The 24657-nt window shown below is 35.0% G+C and overlaps 1 protein-coding gene and 1 long non-coding RNA gene across 2 annotated transcripts in view; both read right to left on the bottom strand.

Moving 5' to 3' along the window:
- Positions 1-24657, bottom strand: part of PACRG (parkin coregulated) — a 210668-nt gene that overhangs the window by 185054 nt on the left and 957 nt on the right. The gene's annotated exons all lie outside the window — the stretch shown is intronic.
- Positions 2358-17215, bottom strand: LOC132071855 (uncharacterized). The gene is made up of 4 exons (XR_009418219.1): positions 17142-17215; positions 5969-6008; positions 4269-4306; positions 2358-3000 (listed from the first exon to the last, which is right to left on the bottom strand). It is a non-coding gene; the product is annotated as an uncharacterized LOC132071855 (long non-coding RNA).

Here is a 24657-nt window from a genome sequence, read left to right as displayed (position 1 = left end):
CTCAGCAAACAGAGAGCTCATTATTACAGAATCTGCTTTCTACTCTGTTTTGCAGACTTTCTTGCTTGACTTACATAGCTGCAATAATATTTAAAATCTACCTTATACAAAGCATGCTGTTTGTTTTGTTTTTTAAAAAAATAATTACAATTCTTTTAGCATCACATTGCATCTTTCTACTGCCAAAAGTTTATTAAACTACCTTCAAGTATGTACTTGAAATTCATAAAAATAAATGACATGGGAAATGCAGTAGTCACTGCTAACTCTCCTGACATGACTCATTCAACCAAGCTCTAAAATGGTATATATTCTCAATGACATTTGTTTGCAATCAACAGAAAACACTACCATAATTTATTTTAATAACTGATAAGTGTTCACAAGTAATTGTGCTGTGAGAATTATTTATTAGTATATTTTCAAATTAAAAAACAAAAACATACACTGTACTTAAATTAGATTTTGACATTTTGTCTTGCAGTATTAAGTATCTAACAAAGTGAGAATGATAGAATACATTTTGAGGCTGAAAATACCATAGTAAACCTGCTGTAAAAATTTGGCCTGTTTTTTCAACTAGCAGCTATAAGTTTGAATTTTACTGAGGGGCAAATGAATGTTAACATGGCATTGAGATGAGATAAAAAAACCTTACTTTATTACTTGAGTATATTTCAAAGTAAGTAAATTTGTTTGTACCCATTTCAGGATGTCACCACTCTTCTAACAAAAATGCATTTTAGCATGTTCAAAGCTGCATGGCCACAACAACCTTATTCCTGCTGCAATTTCCTTTTCCTCCCTTGCCTTCCATCTAGATTTGCTAAACTGTTTTCATTCACTATGTAATCAAAAAATCATATTCATTCCCTCAAAAGAGCTATTATATTTCTGGCAATTTATCATGCTAAAATAGCTCCTCACATGTGTAAAAGATGAAATCTTTTCACTTTGTCACTTTCCCATTTGACATGAACGCAATATAAAAGGCTAAGGATATATATGTACATATGGAGGCTCTTGTGAGAAGTAAACCTGAATCTCTTCTGGAGAACCCAACCTAGACTTTACACTTCTAAGCCAAAAGCCTCTCAACACTAGCTTACTGAACAGAGGATGTCAGCTTAGCAATGGCACAGGACCAAGTCCCAGTGATTGAAGACCCTCCTCTTGCGACTGGATTGGGAAGAATAAATCCCAGTAACATATGGTTACAATGACATTCTTTTCATTTGGTCAAAGAATACTATTAACTGATTATTTTCTGAAGAAGACCCTTCAATCTTTCAACTTCAACCTTCCTGCACTTGTAAGCCAAAGATGACAAATGTAAGTTGATGTGTTACTGTATGACACCATATGTTTCCCATTTCCTATTGCAGGAGGCACCTAGTCAGAACAGAAGTTTCATCCTTTTATGGCAGCTATCCTCAAGATGCTATACAGGGAGGGTAGTGACTAAGCTGTGGACTTCATATTCCTCCTTGGGGAACAAGAGCCTAAAATTCAGGGCTGCATTCCACACCCATTATTGGGATTTGCAAAGCCTCTTGATGATTAAATGCCTAATCAAACAGCTGGTACCAGGCTCAAGAGGCAATGCAAAACCACAGGGATTTGAAAGAGAAATGCTACACAATCATCATCACAGGGTAAACCTGACTCAACGCCAGGGATTCATTGTTGGAAAAGTGCCAATCAGTTACATTTCTCTTGTGACTGGATTGGGAAGAATAAATCCCAGTAATATATGATTACAATTGACATTTTACATGTGAGAGTAAGTCATGTCATGCAACACCAAATTAACAGGAAATGTTTTAGTGAATTGTATATTTTATGGCAATTTACCAAATACAATAATCTATAGAAATCAGCATTAATGTTTCATAGGTTTGCATGAATCTCTACCAGGGTTACCCCAATTAAACTAATCTCAGAACTTTAAGAAGAACAGCAACTGCATTAAGGAAAAAATGCTCCATTTTCTTCTTTGTTCTTTTCAAGATATACTAAACTTCATAATTATGTCCTGATTTACAATTTTTTCATTGACACCACATGCATCTCAATATAGGGTATATAATTAGCCTTCAAGAAGCTTTCAAGAACAGATTTGTCTGGATGACTATCTGAAGAATTGCCATAAAACAGCAAGTTGAAATTGCATCTACAGAGTAACTGAAGTTTATTCTTTCTCATGGAGAGCAAAGTCAATACCTACTAAGATATCAGAAGTAGCAAAATTCAGAATCAATGAAATAATCCTTATTTTTTCTGACTCAACACCTAAGAATGTTACATCAAAAGAAAAGCCATTCAACAGTCAATTGTTTATCACCCTCAAGATACTGAGTATTCATAAAAGTGAAAAATATTAATTTAACGATGCTTGCAAGATTTATTTTTAATCTTTGAGACAGTGAACTATGAGATGAACATTTCATTTTTTAAAACAATAATTGTTCTTAATAAAGCAATAATATAACCAAACCATACCAAACCATTGATTCAAAACCAGAGATGATCACAGGGTAAACTCAAGCCTCAAGTTGTGTAGTTGCTATTGTGCATGTTGTTAACTTTTGTAACGTTTATAAATTAAGGCACTACCATGTACTCAAACACAGATGTGCACGTTTGCCTTCTTGGAAAATCAGATATATACATATATACTTAACTTGCAGTCTTACAATCAAAATATCTCAGAATTAAGAATGACAAATACAAGTACATATTTAGCTGAATTATATTCCTTTTTGACAGTAATTTATGTGGTTAACATCTTAATTTAAAGAAATGAGGATGAAAATTGAAAGGATATTGCTCAAAAAAAAAAATCCAGCTTATCTACAGATACATATGAACAAGTTTATTGCTTTTTCACATGATAGCTGGTTCTGAAACCTCCTAATTCTCTTCAGCTCTGAACAGCGACAAGCAATCCAACGTTGGGATTCTTGTGAGGATATGTGGAGACCCTGGGGGGAATCTGCCCTAAATTCACACAAACAGATATATTTTAAAAGCTAGGCAGAGCAACTAACTAATCTTAAAACAACAGCTCAAGACATCAACAATTTATATCATTAAAACATTCCAATGTGTCTGATGAGGTGAAAAATAGAAGTTGAAGTTAGAATTCTCAAAATAAGTTGATTGAAGATTGTAATTATATACATTTGGAGGATAAAGATATAACTAATGGAAGTTTAGTCAAGGCTCAGTTTTTTCAAAATGTAGCATAGCTTCTCTAACAAGAAACATCATTGCTTAGGTTTTATTGCAATAGCCTCTTTTTAGAAGTAGTACTTTTAGAGAAAATTTATTTAATCATTTAGTGAGCAATTCAGTCAGAAGTTTGCATAAGAATTCATCATAACCACATTTACGACCCTATGAATTCTCAGCATATAGACTGCATATGAGATTTTCAAAAATCAACATTTTTAAACCCTACATAATTTAATTTTGTAAGTGAGGATTTCAACAAATGTTTTTTCTCACTCAAGTTGTAATATAAATATACTTAAAATAATTTTCAGTTTACAGAGAAGCAACAAAAGAAATAACCTGTTGATTGTAACAGTTATTACTTATTGCTTCCTGATAGTGATAAAAAGAGTACAGTAAAGAGCAAAGTATAAATGCATCCTATGTGCATTACTTATTGGTACAGCTTCAAAAAACAAATGCATTTAAAACAATTAAATATACTTCAGCCTTAACAAATTAGTCAGAAATCTTACAACTCTGTATTTAAACCACAGATAGAGCTTCAGCACCCTAGTTTTCCTGATTAGTTAGCCCTTTGATATGCTAAGAGTCCTTTAAGGGCAAGTTTAAACACTTCTACAGTGGCAATATAGCAAAAAAAATTGTTCTAATAAGATGGAGAATTCCCAGCTGGAGTTTCATACTGTTTTGTATTCTCCTCCATAGTACCCAACACCACAATAATCACAGCTCCTTTAACATTTCTTATGACCTTGGCCTTTCTCAGTTTCTTTGGCTTTCTCTCTCTCCCTTTAGAAACTAGGTTTAAAAACTCAAAATATTTTTGCAGAAAGAAGGATGTAGTAGTAATTTGCAAGCATTTAAGAGAGCATAAGCAAGGAAGCATGTCATATTCTTTAAATATGTGCTAAAGGAGTCCCTTTTGCAGACAGAGCAAGATGGAAGTCAAACATACAGCAAATTGAAGCAGAAGAAATATTAAAAACGGTCAGAAGGGCTTGAGTCATAAGAAAGGACAAGTAACTCACAGAAGCTTTTCTCTTCTCCGTTTGCCTCTTTAGACCTACTAAACAGAAACAGAACATGATCCGTGACCAGGATTACCCAGATGAATTTATAGCAAAAATATAAGGATCTCAAAGAGAATTAGAAAAGCTGAAAAAATTATTTACACTGTGAAGAAGTCTGCAATCTTTGATGCAATGAACATGCAAATTTGGCATCTATTATCATGTGATAATTTTAAGTCTAATTTGCGCACAGAAAAGGATGCAAATATAAGGGTAGTCATCACCATAATGAGTTTGAGTTACATTGGCTTTACATAAAAGGAATTCTATTATATTATCTAAATTTTCTTTTGTTCATAGCACTTAGCATATTAGAATTTTACAACTAGATATTCTTGTCTTCATTGCATGCATGAACACAAAAATAGTAAAGATGGATATACATTATATTAAACATTATTGGTTCTGAACAGTATTTTCTGATCAAATACATTTTAGCAATCCTGAACAGCATTTTCCCCAAATGACTGAAATAAAATGCACCTAACATAATATATATTTCAAAAATATTATTTTCCCAGATATTTTCTGTTTAGATTTCATCACATTTGTTTACATAGTGATAGAGCAAAAGATTTTAATGTTGCAAAATGAAGCAGTAACCTAAACCCAGCAGATTTAATAGGTGTGCATGCAATCTCATTTCCATCTCTTCCAAGTTTATCCTTTAGACTAAATAATAAAAGTTACTCTAACGTTATTAAAAATTATAGCACACTATGAACACACAAAGAAGCAGTAATTAAGATACCATAGGCAATGTAGAAACTGAAATTTCCTAATTTTGGTATGCTTTACAACTAACACAGTATTTGTTCCTATGTGTTGTTTTAAAGGAAGAAGCAAACAAATAGCTCCACCTTCGGCAAACAGAACAACTTCCTCCAGTCTCTTTTTCTCCTCTACCTCTCATTATCTAGGTTGGAATATTAAGATAACTTTGTGTCTATGTGGTGCTTGTATCAGAGGCAGAGAATGAAGAAGAAAAGAAGGGAAACTGCATGCCAGAAATAAATGTTTGGACATTGGGCAGCATTTATCAGGAGTAAGAACCAAGCTTTATATCTTCTGCAGACATTCTACTGTTTTGTCATGGGTAGGATAAAGGCAAGTTCTGAAAACAGGACAGCTTGGGGGTTTTTTGGATCCTGCCCTACCCTTCCCAATATAGGGAGATGAAAGAGCTCTCAAGCATTCACTTTGGCTGAAGGGTCTGTCTGACTCCAAATTTTGAAACAGTATTATTCTGGTAGTTGGCCACAGTTATTCTGGAAATAAGAAAGGTAATTCCAAAATTCAAGTTTATGTATCAGCCAAAGCTGAAGAGCATTTCATGTCACAAAACACACACTATAGCCTATGGGGTTTACACCAAATTAAAGAACTGCTGCAAACACTGTAAACGTGACAACTTATCAAAAAAAAAAGAAGGTAAAAACCTATTAAAATGGTAACAGCTATGCCTTCTAAGTACTAGGGCTGCTAGCAACACCCCTACCAGCTACCAAGCTATGCTATGGAGGCTGGAAGGAAAGGGAATGCAAGAAATACTGCCATTATGAACTTTCAAATATTGCTAGGTGGGAAAAGCAATCTTTGGAATAACATTTTTTATACTAAGTCTGTGCTAAAAGGTTAAGCTCTTTAAAAATACTTACAAGTGATCTCTGCAGATCCATATAAAATAATGAGTTATGTCTGCATGGTAAAAAATAATGATAAATTTGCTTTAATATGGCATATACATTCTCTTATGTTTATGAAATTGGTTTTTTTTTAATTATGACATACCCAAATGGTATAAAAACAGAATTTGAGAAATGTATTACAGTAACTTAGCTGTGAATCACCTATCTCTTTGTGAAAACACAACACATTTATGACTGTATAAATGTCTGTATCAAGTAACTGTGTAACTACTATACAATTCAGTAATATGTATACATAGATATTATTAAACATAACTAGACATGTTAAAAAACTGATAGACCTATGCTATGAACGCCCTCCACTGTGAGCAGAAGGATTATCACAGCACATATTCACACACTCTCTACCAGCTTTCCTTGAGATGACACTGAGATGGAGCTGTCAGTAATTCTGCAGTTTCTGGCACTTAGAAATTAACAATAAAAGCATTCTGAGAAATATAAACAGCTTTGCATAACATAATAACTAAATTAAAGAATTTAGTTTCATTAAATAATGAACTTAATTCATTATTTCATTAATGAATTAACAAAGTACAAGAAAATATCAGGTTCTATGTACTTTCTCACTTTCTTTTTTAATAAAATACTTGTTAGGAAATGCCTAACAAAAGTAAACTTCAGTAGTCAACACCCATCACTTTAATTCTGGAAAAGCACAGTCAATCAAGCAAATGTAACTGTAAGAGCATTATAGTAAATATATTACTTATTCATAGGCTGCACTGAGTATAATTAAATTATATGTTCTGATAAAAATGAGACATTTTTAGTTGACATGCTGATTTAAAAAAAAATAATTTTTATGATTTGCAGAAAATAACTCATTCCTTCACAACATTTGGAGAAAACAGAGAGAGAAGCTGACATCCTAACATTTTGTCATAGAATACTAAGCTTTTTCACCCTTATTTACATTTTACCTTAACCACAACAGTGAGAGAAAGTTGTTTATATATATTTACTGTTTGCTGAGTTAGGCTGGTGGCTCTATTTAGTTTTGAGCTACCACACAAGCCATCATCACAACTGACAGCATGGAATTACTATTAGCAGACAAGCTAAGAACTGAGCAAGCCAGCAAAACTAATTTTCTGTGTTATGTCAAGTCAGACTCTTTCCAGTTGCCTAGATAAATACGTTAGTAAAATATAATAAATTTCAAGAACAAGTAAAAGATTTAACTTCAGTCAAACTACAATGCTTGAAAGCCTTTTATTTTTCTTACATGTTTTATCAGGTTTTTAAAGATAAGCCTGATAAATTCACCTATAGAACAGTGCCATGGATCCCTAGCTATATATCTGGTCAAATGCAATGGTATTTTATCATAGAAACTGCAAACTATAGTTTTTAATCATTAACGTTTTACTGCCTGAGAGATAAGTTTCAAATTCCATTAGAAATGTGAACATAACATTTTTTAATAAAAACTAGTGTTTTGGAGAAACAATAAAACTGAAAATGATCCACCATTGGCCTTTCCCTTCACTGAATAATTTATGACAACCACACAAATCCAAAAAGTCCGTAAGATGTGATACACTAAACACATGCAGTGAAGTTACATGATGAGTTCTTTTTTTTCTAAATATTAGTTCAAATTAAATTTAAAAATTAAACATTTTCCTCTAAACTCTGACTAATTCAACCACATACACATCTATGTCATGCAATGTGATCTGATCACCAGAGATAAAGCTCTCAGTATGAATCACACATTGTGAAAAATGTGTTTCATAGAACTAATTGACTCTCCAAGAATTTAGTAACAGAACAAACTATCATCACGATGCCAGTCATTACGAGCTAATAACTCTAAGAATTAGTAACACACCTTCTGCCATGTAGCCCCAAGGATGCTTTGTTTAATTCACATTCACTGTAATTTGTTGCTCAATTATACCTCTGATCACTTGTGACTGCAGTCCTTTTGGTCAAAAACAAGCAAAATTTCTACTCGCACTGCAGACTGTCTGCTGACTGCACTATGGAATACAGAGATATTCATTTTTACAGCTGTACACCATCACCACCCCACCATAACCACTGAAAGAGCGCTAATATGATTACACTGTGCCTAAGTGCCATGCAGAAGACTGGATACTTTAGATTACCCTTTAGACCCCATCATAATAGATGATTAGAATGAGACTATAACAAAAAGTCAGACTGTTACGAGAGAAGAAAGTAAAGAAAGAGTAAATAAGTCTCCATTAAGGCTAGTTACAAAATAAATACAGGTTGCCAATCTTTTCAGCATGTTTTCTCTACTTATGTTCCTGCCCAATTTTATAAAATACTAAGGAAATCATTCTTAAAAAGAAGACAAAAAACACAAAAGACAGACTTCCAAAGGAAAGTAAACAAAAACCAAGACACACAATACTACATGAAGCTTCAAAGGTTACATATAAAACTATAAGCTTGCTTTCATTAAGAAAACTTAAATTTCTAGTGCTATTTTCCTTCCATGGAGTTTAATAAAGTAGGTCTGGTTAATTTAGTATTTAAAAACTGCATTTCCCAATTATGTTGGTTAATTTATACATCTAGCTAGCTTTGCTCTAACCTACCAATACAAGTGTGTATTCAGCCCACATTTATTCTAATCGCCACCAAATATAACACTATAGCTATGTAGAACCTAGCCATATGTACTTCTCCACATAGAAAACCTAGTCACTAACAAACTTCTGCCAACTTAGACCTAGAATTGTAAGTGAAAAATAAGTATTCAAATGGTACAAAATTCAGAAAGCACTTAAAGTACTGCATTGTAATATTTAGTAGTGCCATGAAGATGCTAAAATTTTACTTGCATTACATAACCAGAAATCTACATAATCTAGAAATGAATAGTAAAATCATGTGGCCCTGTCAAGATGAACTACATTGCTGCTCCTTCTTGCATCATGAAAATGTAATTATATATGTCTTCAACTCAAATTTTATATAGTAAATATAGAAAGGTCTGCAGGCTATCAGAGAGAATGATGGATATAAGATCCACTGTTCACAGAGCTATAATAGTGATTAAAAAAAAATGAGATTTGTAGTCTATATTCATCACATAAGGGATAAGTTAAGCAATTAATCCCTTCAAGAAACAGTGGTGAATTAAATTTTAAAATTATGGAGTGTAAAAGAATTATGTCACTTGTTTGTCACTCTCAAGGAGCAGTGAATTGAGGCAGAAATGAGTTCACCCTTTGACCCATGATCTTCATGAGGTGGAGATATTCACAAATGTGATATGCAGCATCTAATGTCACTCAGCAGGCTACATCAAATTTTGAGGAAGTTATTCAGAAACATCTTTACAGGCTGGCAAAATGAGTTGACAGGAATTTCACAAAGTTCAGCAGTAGTGAAAGCAAAGTTCTGTACTTGAACAGTTCAGACCAGGCACTGACCAGCTAGAACGCAGCTTTGTGGGAAAGATCTTAGGGGATTCTCTGTGAAAAGCAAGTGGAATATTTGTGTACCCTTGTGGCAAAGATGAGGTAATATGTCCTGGGGTACATTAGGGTGCTGAGGGAATTCAACATTCTCCTTTATTTGGTGTATGTGAGATTGTATTCAAGAATAAGGTCACAATTCAGACTACCCAGTACAAGAAAGACATCGATACATTGAAACAAGGCTGGTGAAGGCCACCAGTATGAAGAGAGGACTGGAGTACATGACACATGAGGCGAGTGAGAGAAACTTTTCAGCCTTAAGAAGAGGAATCTGAACAGCCATCTCATTGCTGCCTTCAGTTACAAGCATGAGAGCACAGTAGATATGAGCCAAACTCTTTGCACTGTTGCATAACAAAACAAAAAGAGGCAAATGGGGACAAATTGCAATAAAGGAAATTCTGAACTGATCGTAGAAAACCTTTTTTTAAGACTGAAAGGTCATTGGAAGATTACACAAAGATGATGTAGAATCTCCATCCTTAAAGACAACCAAAACCCAGCTGGACAAAGTCCCGATCATCCCAATATAATCTCAAAGTAATCGGAACGTAAACCACAGTTTTTAAGGTACATGACAAACAAAGTGTAAGTGCCCAGGCTTCAAAAATCCTCTCAGTCTTAATGTTCTGCCCAGCTTTTTATTTTTGGGAAAGATGATCAAATAAATAATTAAAAAGGCACAACTACACAACATACTCTCCTACAGAACTTGACTTCTATGCCAAGAACCTAAATCAGGGCAGTCAGGCTTTCAAACTTGGTAACAGCTTTCAGAGTGCATTAGTCTTGCTTGCGAACAATTTCCTCTCTGGCACAGCTCAGAGGAAGATATCCACGCTTACTTCATTAAACCTATCAGCAGTGTTTGACACTGAAGATCACCATGTGCTGCTGACTTGCCTGGCAGACTGGCAGAAATGAGTCAGTCACCCTGAACTGCATAGGTCAACTCCTATCAGTCAGATTTCAAGACAATTCTGATGGGTGGTTTCTTTCCAGCCTTGAAAACTTTTATTTGTGTGATGCTACAAGGATTGTTCTACCTCTTGTTTCATTTAACACAAAACTTTATGAGAAGTCTTGAGACAGCAGATTTCTTCAGTGGGAACAGAAGCTATCAGATTCCTTATTTTATTTCATTCCTGCAACACAGAGAGACTTGAGAAAAAAAAAAAAAAGGATGCATTTAAAAATAAAAAAAAAAAAAAAAACACAGCCTGGAATGAATGAAAGAAAGGTGAGGTATGGTGTGGAAAAGACAAAAGATGCTGAGGACCAAAAACTGCTGTGAGGTTTGATGAGGCAGTGCTACAAAGGAACACTTTATCAGGAAGACAGGTACAGTCTCAATGCAAGACTGAGAAGTGGCCAAAATTGAGTCACTCAGGCCCTCCTGCTTCTTCAGGCAGCATCACTGCACAAGCATTGCCATCAGCCATCCACACACCTGAACAGCCACCATCTTGGTCTTCCTGTTTTCCAGTTGTACATTGATGTTATTATCTACATGTTCATCTTCAATCTTATGCAAACAACTGCAGCTAACACTGACAGAAATTCCTTCTCAAGATTTTTATATTACACTTCAGAAATTTGGAGTTTAAAGGAGAAGCATATCTATTATAGGACAACTAAACAGAAGTTCTTCTTAGCAGGAGTATTTAAATAACGCAAAAAAGCCCCAAAACATCACTTGTGAAGTGAAAATGGAAATTTTTCATCTTTTTTAAATTCCATTAAGATTTAAGCATACCAATTCTGAAAAACTCAAAACTTCTTTCGCAAGTCTTAAGCAAAAGCATGATTTTTTTCAGGTTAGAATGTTAAATTTTGATAGCTGAATTCTGGTTGCACCATGTATACAGTAAATCATACTCTTTTGAGAAAAAAACCAGTATACCTAGAAGGCTTATAGCAAAAAGCCCCACAAACTACTGATACTTATTCCACTTTCTATACTCTTAACAGAGAACATTCCCAGATATCAGTTTCTTTTCAATTTTTGGTAGTTATAGAAGGCATAACTAGTCATTAAAGATCAACATTTTAATGTAGGCTGCAAATCTACTTAGAACAGTAAAAAAAAAAAAATATACTCTGAGCAGATAAATTAAGTTTCCAATACTTATCCCAGTCTATTAACTGAACACACAATCATTAGATTTTTTTTTACAAAAATGCAAAATAGATCTTTATCAATATCTTAACAATTTATTATCCCATGATAGCATCTTACCTCTGTAATTCATGCCATTTTATTTCTAAAAAAAAATTAACAAATGATAACTCTCCATAAAATGCCTATCCTTGAAAGAATTAATTTTATTACCCTTCCCAAACTACAGATGGTGAATAAAAGAAATGAAGTGCTATTTTCATGCTATTAATTATCCTTCACTTACATAAGGAGCACACCCACATGAATCTCATATGTTTACTCATAAAAACCATAAATTACAAAACCTATATTATATTACTGAGCATTGCTAATATTATTTTGGTCTTTTTCTCACATGGGAACACAGATATTTGCCTTATACAAAGCAATTGTTCCCTCTATCTGCCTTTTATCCAGCACTTAATTCTATTTTAAGAACTTATTGCCTCAAGGCCATTTTTCATTCATACTACACAATTTTTTTATATAACCAAATCTTTTATGTACATTACCATGCTTAGACTTACTGGTAACTTGGCAGCTGGAATCTTTGCAAACTAGAGGAGTTACTATGATTACCCTTCCTGTGTTTTAACTATCAGAAAACATTTAGTAAAATTTGAGATTTGTTTCTTAAATGCTATACCTTTTCACTAAATTCATGTTTCTATAACATTAAAATCAGGAGGTTCAACAATGGGACCCAATAAACAACAATATACTTCCTGGTTAATTGCAAAACTTAAGTGACAGATTCCTGAACCCTTAGTCATATGTAATTACTCCTATAGTAAAAAAATGGGAACCAACGAGGAAGTGAGAGGTTTCTCCTCTGCCATTATTTGAAAAGATCTTCTGCTTACTAGTGAAGTTCAAAAAGGATCTGCTTCACACATTCTGATTCTACAAGAAGTTCTGTCGCGTGCCGCTGAGCCCCCTGCCATCCGCTTTGCTGGTACCAGTCACTTCACTGGAAAAGCACCAGAGTCACCAACGTTCTTGTAGTTCCAACACTGAAGTCTAGGCTCTGAGAGAGACTGTTCATTTTCACAATGAAATTGTGTAACTCAGTTATTAAGTTTTCATCTTCAAGAAATAGCTTCTGACTGAAAGCAACTCAATCTTTTCTTGATTGCCTGATTCATTTGTGATTTTGCCATTTTATTTATTTTCTTTGTAATTCCATCCTTTTTCATGGTGAATGAGTATGCACACCATATCTCAAACACCTTCATGAGGAAACAAGGCTTACACATTCATGGTGTCTGTGCATTTGCCTGCCTTCACTCCTAAAGATGTGCATCTGTTGGTCATTTTAAACCGCATTTGAGGAAATGGCAGTTTCACCCATGAACAGCTGACCTCACGTTTTTTGGAAATAATGGAGAAGAGACAAGGGTGATCCAAACAAGAGGCTTGTTTGTCATGTTACTAGACACCAAATACTGTATTAAAAAGCAAAAGAAGTTTAATTTTTATGCTAATTAACCAGGAAAAAAAAACCCAAAACAAAACCCTGCAGATAACAGACTTTGCTAGTTTGAATAATTGGTACCTAGTGCTGTAGCTTATTTTCACTTTGTGGGTGTTTTTCATATAGTAGCATAATCTTTTGTGGTTAGGCTACAAATTTTAAGTGGCTCTAGAGAGTCCTTCTGAAAACACAAGAACCATGTCAATATTTATGAAGATCTCCCTTAAAAACACACCTTATTTACTTTCTTTGGAAAAACAGGATCCAAAATGATGATTTTGATCAGTTTACAACTTGCAAGAAAACAAGACACAATTACAGCTCCTTAATGGATACCTTGTGAACTACTCTGTCTTACAGTGTGTCTATGGGACCCTGAAGTAAAGTTAATATACATATAAAGCAGTCAGTCAGGCAGGGATCAAGAAAACAGGGAAATTGACTGGAAAAACAAAGTATCAAGAAACCTAGAGTATAAAGAAATCTAAGCATAAAGAAACCTATAAATATAGGCTAAAGGAAACAGTATACCACAGAGGATTACAGAATCCCTTCATATAATGAGCATTACATATTACATTAAGTGGAATGCTCACCTGGTAATAACCAATATTTACATTATAGCATTTTCTAGATGCTTAATGGAAAGCTTTCAGCCCATTGAGTTACCCACAGCACAAACCCACGATTGGTTTGAACACCAGCCCCCAATGTCAGGGTAAATTCAAAGAGCCTAAATTAGGCTTTAAGGTCAGGCTCCTCCATTGTTGGTGAAGAGAATGAGACACTTCCACATGTTTAGGTGCTGACAGACATGCTGAACACCTACACAACCCTGAATATAGGGATGTATGTGAATTTCCATTCCTCTTTGGAGGTCAGACACTTGAATCAAGACTATAAAAGTGATGCATCAGACTACTGAAAATGCAGACTGTGAAATTATTTTCTGAAGACTGACACCTGCTTTCAGCAAGGTCCCCTTAAATGATAATGTATTCTTGTGCATATTTACCTAGGAGTTAGAAAGAGGTGATGATTTTGTTAATTTCTGTGTTAAGAGCACAGTGAAGGCTTCAAAAGAACTACTGACACAAGAGAGTCTACCTCCAGCCCACTGGGAAGAGTGTTAGTTAGGAGTCAGCTGATCTGCATTCAGTCTAAGTATGAACTCTAAACAGTGACTTGAAGCAGAAAAAGGGTCATATGAGTATCTCAGCTAAAGGAGCTCTCAGAGGAACTATTTCAGCAATCAGAACAAACATTTTGCTCAGAAATGCTTAGCCTTGTCATTGACTAAACATTTGTGCCAAACACCCTTAGGCAAGATTTTTTTAATCGATCTTTGAAGAGATTAACTAAAAACTGAAGAATATTTAATTCTATAAAGGAACAAGAACTCAAAGTGTTCCACTTGCCAGAAGCAAAAGAACAAATATGACACAATGAGAATAATCACCTAGATACTACCAAACAGTGACCTGATAAAGAACAATTAAACAAATAACAAATGGAGGGAAGAAATTTAGAGTTAACTGATTTGTTAATGGCAATTTTGTAATTAGCTCTACAAATATATTTTAACATTTCCACCCAATATACACTTTGTTATTACTGTCTAATGTAATATTGTACAATAGAGGCAGAATTGTTCCATTATTAGTAAAGGGTCATTTGTTTTCTCACTTAAGCTGATAAATATTTCAATTCTATCTGGTGTCAGGGAAAAGGAAAAACGACAACCCAAGCAAAACCAAATATGGTAAAACCCAGTAATTTCTTCAATAAAATTTACACCCAAAAGTCTAAACACTTTATACTATTGACAGGCACAGCATTGTCAATGGTTGGCACTCAGTTAACATTTCTATTATAAAGGTTCTTTTGTCAGCATCAGACAGAAGAGTTTGTGAAATTACCTGCAATCTTAAATGCACAACTCATTGATTTCTTATTGATACACTGGAACTTACTTTACTTATTAAAGTGACAGATGTTACACAATTTTAGTGCACTGTCTATGAATTCTTCATACTAGATGAACAACTGGATGACTAAAAGCCTTCAGAAGCTATCAAATACAATCTTAAAATTTGACTGTTGTCCTGAATCATAATATTGTAATACATCTTGAATATGTCCAAAGGCATACTAGAGGCTCATAAAATAATCACGACTTAAACAGATTTTAAGTAGAAGGCAGAAACATGCTAAAATGTTACTTTTGTGGAATTTTAGGGATAGTATGTTTCTCTAAGTATTTTTTTTGACTCTACAATATTCGCACAGTGAAATTTGACTGAAGTGTGATAAATTCATATAGGTATGAACTGCAAATTTCTAATAGCCTTGCATTGGATAAGTTAAGCATTGGCATAATTTAGAGCTAAAGCAGACTCTGACACCACTATTACCTTTAGTTGCTTTACTTTCTAAAAAAACTCAACATATCTCCTAGCTCTACCAGAGGTTACACATCATATACAGAGATCACTTTCTGAGTTTGATAGATTGCATTACACAGGAGATGAAATCAAGTTCTAGTAATTGTTCCTCTGATCTTTAATATAAAACCTTATGAATTAAATGAAGGACACACAAATTAGAGGGGCATGAGATAGTTAGTAAAACACTGCATGAAAATATAAAAAAATCAGGTAATACACATATACTTCCCATGAAAAATATTTCCCAGTCATGCATTACAATTTAGAATTATAATAAGCTCATTCCTATGAGATTTTTTTTTTTTGGTCCAGTAGAAATTATCACATGAGGCATTCTAATAATGTCTTGGTATAAGCTTTATGTTCTCCAGAAGTTTTCTTTCTATGTGGAACTGCCCTCCTCCCAAACACCCAGCTGAACATTACTGCAAGAGAAATCCTGTGATATAAAAAAGACACCATCTGGAGGAGAAGTAAATAAAGCCAGAGAAAAGGTGAGCACAAATAGCAGATGAGTGCAGGAAGAGTGAGATCAATAGAACAACTTTGAGAAGTAAGAACATAAGTTTTCAACTCCTGTGGTGAAAAAAAAAAGTTTATCAAATTCTGGCTACAATGTCAATAAAAGTACACATGCACCTTTTCCTGAGAAGATAGCCAATACAAAACAATAACGTGACATTAAAACATCATCTATAGGACAGTAAAATAAGCCAGAGAATAATTATATAATTTTTGGTCTTGAAACAGAAAACTTCAATCATTAGGTATGTCCCCTAATTCTATGCACCAAGACTTATCAGGAAAGAAGACTAAATCCAAAGCTTTCCAATTTTTTAGAAGACCTCTTAAATACTTAAAAAGGGGTCTGTGATGGCCATATTCAGTGGAGCATCCAGGAGTAGGAGAACACACAGGGGCACACACCAGCCTCAAATGCATGATTTTGCACAATCACAGTCTTGCACAGATCCTTGCACCCTAACTCTTTAGCCACGACGTTCCCTGCCCACAAGCCCTTGCAGTTCTCCTTCCAGGGGGCTCTCCTTTCTTCCTTAAGTGAAAAAAGCAAAGTAAAAATTCAGGAGCTAACATTTCATTCCATAAATCACGGGCTTAATAACACAGCTATGTAAGATTTGTCATTACGACAAATCTTACATAGAAATAACAGAAGAGAATTCCTATCTAACAATTACTGAAAGAATGAAAACTCTGCTAAACTTAGAAGACCCAATACCTACAGATATTTTCAAGAATACCTAGTAAGTCCAAACAACTTATGCAGCAGTTGTTTGATGAGATGAGTTGATGAGAGTAAATGGGATGCAAAGCAAGACAAAAATTATTAAAAAATGCTCACGTGATGATAGTAAACCAATGGATATCCTACATACGTAAGATGGGCAAGAAAACACTGTACCCTCTGGATTTCGGTCAGTTTTTGTGTAGAATATTGTGTATTGCCTACTAACCACACAAAGCATTCTCATTAATATGCTTCTGACCAATACAGTAGTGTTGCTATCTTATCACAGGGGTTCCATACTATTTTTTTATTACAAAGGTTCCATACCTTCTTGGTGTTTCTTGTGGGCAGCTCTTCAGAGCACTCACTCTTTCCTCTTCACAAAACAGCCAACTGACTCCATTTCCCTTGTCAACCAACCAACCCACTCTTTTATAGCACTCTTCTTCTCATTGGTTACAGCTGTGGCCTGGTAAAGTCAGGCCTGCTCCCAGTCTTTGATAATTGGCCCAGCTGCAATTCCTTAGGGATAAGATTACGTTCTACACTATCTTTATTTTCTTATATTCAATCTCCCTACACAGTAGGCCTCAAACAACTTTCAAGATGTGTTCTGCCTTCAGGTGGTGGTTACAAAAAAAGTTAGTAATATGCCATGCTTGCTCCAAGAGTTTTCATTGTTCAGATATTTCTATGAGGTATTTCATGTTTTAACTTTGTCATGTTGTGCAAAATTTTTGTACTTACTGTAGTGTACATCTGCTTAAAAAGTCTTTCATTACACAAAAAATCACAACAACCAACAACCAAACCCTACCAAACAAAGCTAGTCTGGATCCTAGTCAAGTTAGTGACATACTTACATTATGAAACTGAAAATAAATCAATATTTACTCTTGCTATCAAGGCCTTGGCATCATCCCTTACAGAAAGATGGGTGAACAGTAATTTTTCTAAAAAGAAAACTCTTACATTAAAAGAGACCGTCAGAAATGTATGAAAAGCTAAATTATATATTTATCATCCTATTATAATTAAGGCAGGTTTTATTATCACATCAGAATCTTGTTTTTTTCAGGCAAGAGGCCCAACAGAAATTTCACAGAAAGTCTGACTCGAATTAAATTGCTCTCAGGAGCAATTCTCTTATTTGCAGGCATCCCCTCAACTCACACTCATAAAAGTCCAAAAATTTCAACTATAAGAAACATTATATTTGTAATGTATCTACAGAATCAGAGTGCAACTATTAAACGCAAGATTCCATAATTTAGCCTTCAGCACATTGTGACCCCATGAAGGAATTTATAATTTTATCTTATCTGACATGTATTTTATCAGAAGAAAAGAAGTCATCAGAGCTCAGTAAATTTTCCAGCAAAAATTATTTAACTATGCTACAAAAATGAAAATCTATGCCAAACTGCTTATATGGATGTCAAGCATATAGAAGAATCTGCTAGGAGGAACCAGTCAGTCTTTCACAGTAGTTTGTCTATGACACTATCTAGAAATTTAATCAATGTACCAGTAGTATAGTTAGCTACAATTTTGTTTGACTTCATAATAATTTTAATTTCAAAATAGTTAGGAAAACTTCGTGAAAAAAGTAAAACCTTTCTGACCCCTAAAAGTCTTATCAGGTAATTGCAGTTAAACATGTACTATGCATATATATTACCTGAAGTATCAGTTACAAAAAGAAGGAAAAATTTCATTTCCATGGTACAGACTCCAGCACACTCTGCCTGTAAAGTTTGGGAACACAGCCACAGGAAAAGTCATACTCTGTTAGTGATCACCCAGGTCCCTGCTTTAGGGAGTCACATTCAGATCGTTTTCTGTTTCCCCACTCCTTTTCCTAATGCACATGCCACTGAGCTACATCTCCTGCCTCCTTCACCCACTTAAAGCTTCTAGTGTTATTTAAGTTTTAGCAGTGACAAGAGGAGAATGTGAGACAAGGGACAGCATCCAGAAGCTGACAGCTACATACATGGCCAGCTGCTCCAATTCCTTGAAGCATTCATTGCATGCTTGGCAGCAGCCTTCCCTGCACACTTGCAGCAGACTCTATAAAAAGGATTAGCTGTAGCTGAAATAATCTAATAAGCATGTGTTGCTGCTACCCAAACACTGATGCAGGCTTGCTCAAGTGTATCTGGGAAGCCAGCCTGAAGTTTATGATGTAGTTCACTGTTATAACTGGAACAATAGAGTGTTATAGGTTTTTCTGAGGAACAGAAGGGAGATGTGTTTATTACCCCTTCCACATAGTGAGAAAAGCAGCAGATTTATTAAAACAAAAACCTTCAAATGCCTTTTCTCTTGTCCAAATAGAAGGTAAATTAGTCATCACTAATTTGTCTGACCTTAGCAGCAGCAAAGCCATGGAGTTACCACAATCAACCATAATATGTAAGATGTAGAATCGCGGGAAAATTCAGGTGGAAAATTACTCCAAGAAGTCTCCAATTCAATCTCTTTCTCCAAGCATGGTTATCTCAGAATAGGTTGCTTAGGGCTTTTTTCCATTTGAGTCTTGAAAATCTCCAAGAAGACTGCACAGCTCTGGGAAATCTGACACACTGCTTGACAATCCTCATTGTGAAAAACCTTTTCACCATCAGGAACACCTAACTTCAACACGTCTTGTCCTCCCATCACTGGAGAGAACAGACTGGCATTTTCTTCCTGACAGCTTTCTTACAGCTACTGGGTCACTAGGTGTGTTAAGACCCAATACCATGACATATTCTGGTAGCATTCTCTTTTCCAGGCTGAAATACTTTTCCCTTCAGCCTCTCCTCCTGCAACATGAACTCCAGAACCCTGCCTTGATGGTTCTTCACTCAAATCACTTCAAGTAGCATTCTAGAGCATTCCCAGTCACCTAACAGGGAGAAGACTACGACAAAGGCTGAAGCCTACACAGAATACAGGATTTTTTCTTGAATGAAATTGAAGACAACAAGTTAAAAGAAAGAATATGCACATGCATGTCCATTTCTTTGGAAACTCTTCTGGAGACACAGTGCTGAGAAGGGTATATGGTAGATGCAGTCTAACTCATCTCTTTCACATTTTCAATTGGCTGGCTCTAGAGGCATACTCAGCTGCACGCAGGAAATGCTGACTTTAGATAATTCCCTACACAGCAAGTTGACAGCTTAAAATCATGTTTGGAGACTATTCTTATTAACTATAGTTTAATAATTTGTTCAAAATTGCTACATTTGCAGTAAAAAAGTTTTGAAACTGAAAAATGCTGTCTTCATTCAGAGAAACAACAGATGAAGATAGCCATACACTCAGAGCACTGGAGGATTTTAACTTGTATGAAATCTGTAAAGAGTTTGCAAACTTTAAAATAGTTTAATTCCTATGCAAGAATTGTCAGAATTTGACGTCTCCATAATAATTTCCAGTTAGAATATTTTATTCATTAATTCATAAAAAAGTACTTAGTAGAGGAGTTTTGAAAAAGCACTGCCAAAATGTTTTAAAACCAATTTACTTTTACCTTCTCTAAATGTGAAACTTAAAACCTCCCAAGGTCGTTTTCCACATAAAATATCATGAATCACATGAAGTGATTTAAGACAAGAATTGTCGATCAAACCACAAAACAGAGTCTAACTGATAACTTACGTATTAACTATTATAAGTCACATGACTGAATTAGAAGAGAAGATTTACTAGAGATTCAAATGTGTAACAAATTTTCATAAACGAAGCAGCATGATTTCTTAATGATTTCGGTAAGAAACTGATCTTTTCATCCTCACTGCAACTATGAACAATACCAACCTTTGACCACATTCACAAAAATAAAGTGCTGACTTTAAGGTACTTTAAAATAAGAGCAGTATAATTAAGTCATCTAGGTTATAGCTGAAAACATAATATGAAATAGAAACCTTCTGAGGAAATTATGGAGTTAAGCATGCGTATTTTTTCTGTATTTTCTGCTTTTACATTATACTATCAAAGAGGTCATTACAGTAAATATGAGCATGGAATTGTAAAGGAATCTAACCTTATGAGGGGAAATAAAAACCTGCTTGTGCTGGAGCTTTTCATGTTTGAACCTAATGAAACTGAAGTGCCTCATCAATCCAGAGGGATGACTGTGTACTGGCACAAACGAGAAGGTACAAACAGGCAGCAGACACAGGCAGGGCTGTAGCAGTGACAACTTTTGTGAGCTTATACTGTTATAAGCTCACACATAAGTGTATGTCAAGTCTATTAAAATGCTATTAAAGATAAAAAAAAATTGTTGCTTTTAATCTAGGTTTAACCAGGGCCCCTGTCCAGTTCACTGCAAAGCCATATGAAAGTTCATATTACACAAAGAATAAATGTTCAGGGATGAAAACAGCACCTTTCAATTGTGCTGCAAATTTATGCTGCTGTAAATGCTTGTGGAATTACCCTGCTAGAACTTGGTGTCATACTGGTTTTAAATGAATTAAAACTGCAGTGTTGCCAAGAGGGTACATTCCCCAACACACAGCTTGTGCTGACACTCTCCTGCTTCCCTTCTCATTGCATAAATTAACTCTTTAAGGGCTGTTACAGCTGATCCAATTTACTCTATAAATATAGAAAAAACAATATCTGTGCAAAAGGAGAGATAGAAGCATGCAGTCAGGACAGGGAGAAGGGCAAAACAGATGAGCCTTGTTAAAGCAGAAGCCTTGCTTGCCTCAATCCCACAGACAGCAGTTCAACACTGTGAGCTTTTTCAGCAGGATCAGTTCTCTGAGCATTCAGCATTGTACAAATGAGGACACAACAACAGGCAGCAGCACTAAACAGCCTGAGAGAGGAAGAAGATAGGATTGCCTTCCAGAGTACTGACAGTTTAAATTGTCTCACAGTGTTCACTGAAGTGTACTTGTAGATTGTACACAATTGCTATTGTTAAACTGGAGAAGTTCCTCCAAGACAGATGTACTACTTCTCAATATATATTTACCAAAACACTCCTTTAACTTGACATCTATATGCCCCAAAACACAGTGCTTTTTCCAAATTAGCTGTTATAATCAAAAGATACAACTTCTTTCTCCTATTCTTTCCTATAGCCTCAAAATCAAATCAGAAACTTCAATTGCTACAAGGTAAATAACAAAAGTAGTCTTGGTTATGCAGTGTGGATGAATATAATGACAAATCACAAACCTCAGAACATAAACAAATCACATCATGGCTAAAATGAAACTTTTGCTATGAGTTACTATCAAATGGTAAAGGGTAAGAAAGCCCTTCACAACACACATTATTGAAAATGGCTTGAGAGAAGTGTTTAAAGTACAAAGATTGAGAACTCATCCCCATACATACAAACTGCAGACTCCTAAACGCAGAACAGAAGAGTGAAAATCCAGAGCTGCAATACAAATAATGATTTTTCTGCTTAAGAGCAATTATGCTTTTTTTAGGAGATGAAAGCTGTGCCCTATACATAGCTAAGACTCTCTAAGGCTGAATATCTGGTTTGGTTTTAGAAATCCGGCAACAATTTTTAGCATCCCTTCCTTTCTAAGGCCATGTAGTAAACGCTCTCATTCTATTCCTGTGGCCTGTTCGTGAAGGCAAATTTTGACTGATGTCATGGAACACATGAATGTAATAGTAATCTTGTAAAATTGGGAGATAGGAATTATCTTTCTACTGTTTCCTTTAAGTACTAAAATGAATTCTGTCCTTGAAAAAGTGCTTTTACCACTGGCGCATTACAGAAAAGTGGGACACTTTATTCTGTTCTCTTTCTTTGCAGAAAATAGGAAAATATCATCTAGAGAGGATCAGAAGTGAACTGAGATATCTTCCTGCTGTCCACATTCACATTCAGACACTTCTCTACTGGCTAGTCTATACATTAATTTTTAATTGTGTTCCTAATTCTACATGCAGTACCTCTGAAGTAAGAGCACACAACATGCTTGATTCCACTGGAGGACAAAACAATTAAAATGTAAATGTAGCTTGTTATTATAGAAGACCTTAATTGAACCTTGCTTTTAAAGTAAATGGCTATATAAATTTACAGTTTTGGAATAACTTAAACCCTTTATTCCGTTCAGGAACATTTTTATTCAGGTGAATATTTAAGCATTGCATTTCACTAAGTGAGTTTTGGATTTAGTGAGATCTGAGAAAAGTTTTAAATACTGTATCTGCTTAATTTCTGCACTTACTACTGACTACAAAAGTTGACTTTATTCAGAAACATTCATGAAAAACAGCTTAGTAAAACACTCTTTGCCCAAGCAACATAAAGAATTCTGGAACACTTACTACAATATTTACAGTCATATATGCATAATGGTAATCTGTTAAGACTCTACACTAAGAGTTTAAGACTAACTACATGCTTGCACCAAAGGCTATTAACCAATACCTCATTGTTTGACCTGGAGATGCCAAACACGTTTAACCCTGTGCCTTATCATGCTGTTAACAAAAAGAATTACCATGTTGTAACCAGATATTCCTGCTGTGCTTTCAACCCTCCAGTCAGCTCCCAAGCCTTCCATGAGAACTTCATCAAAGATGTCAACCTCTGACAAGTGAGTACTTAATAAATCTAAAGCTCCAATTAAAAGGTAGTTGGAAAAGTAAAAAGGAAGTTCCACTTCTGCACAGACAGCGAGGCAGTGAGAGATTCCTTTTTTTGCACACCAACTGGAAAATATTCTGGTGGCTGCCTGACTGCAGATGGAGCTTTTTCAAAACATAGCCCTGGCACTATGAATCTCCCAAGACCACTAAGAGTTTCAGAGCTTCCAACCCAGTTATGAGTAGAACGTGTGCAGCAGGTCAGAACACTGTAAACCTGAGCTCTGAAAGGCTGAGAGGGCAAGCAAGGGGGCAGAAAAGCAGGGCAGAAATGAAATAGGTAGCTCAGAGAGGTCAGGCAATCCCTGATGTTGGGAGGTTTCACAGTTTAGCTACGAAAAACCATCATTGACCTGATCTGGGTGCTGGTGACAGGGCCACTTCAAGTGGGAAGTTGGGTTAGATGATTTCCAGATGCCCATGCCAAAAAAAATAATTTCTGTTATTCTGTGAGTAGCTGCAAAGGCAGCAGATTTACCTGTATGCAGTTGCTTAATGGGAGTATCACATGATTTAATGGTCTGTTCATGTTCAGGAAGTTAGAAATGCAGCCATAAAAGTTAATATTCTATAAATGTTTAAAAGCAAACCTGAATTCTGATTAAACTCATAGTTAGTTATTTTCACAAGTCACAGCTCCTTTTTTAAAATTAAATATGTATTTCTCAAACTCTACTGAAATGGCTGATTTTTCTAGACAAAATTGTCTTTTACATATCTAGGTGTAAACAACCAAATATCCATTACTTGAATTTTTTTCAGAGAACAGGAAACATATTTTAAAAATTAATCCTAAAGGTTGCTGAAGTATTACAGTTCATTCCATGCATTGCTAGAATAAAAACAAACAAATCAAACAATCTTCTTTAAAACAAAGGGATTATTTGGTTGTGTTCACCTTGTTGTTTTCCAAGTAAGGTGAAATATCTTGTAGTTTTACTAATTAGGAGAAAATTTTTAAAGTATGTAACTTTCACTTTATTCAAAATTTCTTTAAAGACATGCTTGTTTGGGTTTTTAAGAGGATGATCCTGCAGATAAGAGAGACTGCATGAGAAAGACCACTTCAGCAAATTAGAGGGAAATAATGTATTTCATAACAGCTGTCAGAATACTCTATAGATTTAAAAAAACCCTTGAGGACTCAAGCCTTTGCTAACACCTTGAACTATGTCCAAATGAACAACACAATCCAGGAGTTTAGGCAGAGACC

Source organism: Ammospiza nelsoni, chromosome 3, assembly GCF_027579445.1.
Source record: "Ammospiza nelsoni isolate bAmmNel1 chromosome 3, bAmmNel1.pri, whole genome shotgun sequence".
In the NCBI taxonomy this organism is placed as follows: domain Eukaryota; kingdom Metazoa; phylum Chordata; class Aves; order Passeriformes; family Passerellidae; genus Ammospiza; species Ammospiza nelsoni.
The sequence above is the reverse complement of the archived record's forward strand: the minus strand, read 5'-3'. Positions and strand labels throughout refer to the sequence as shown.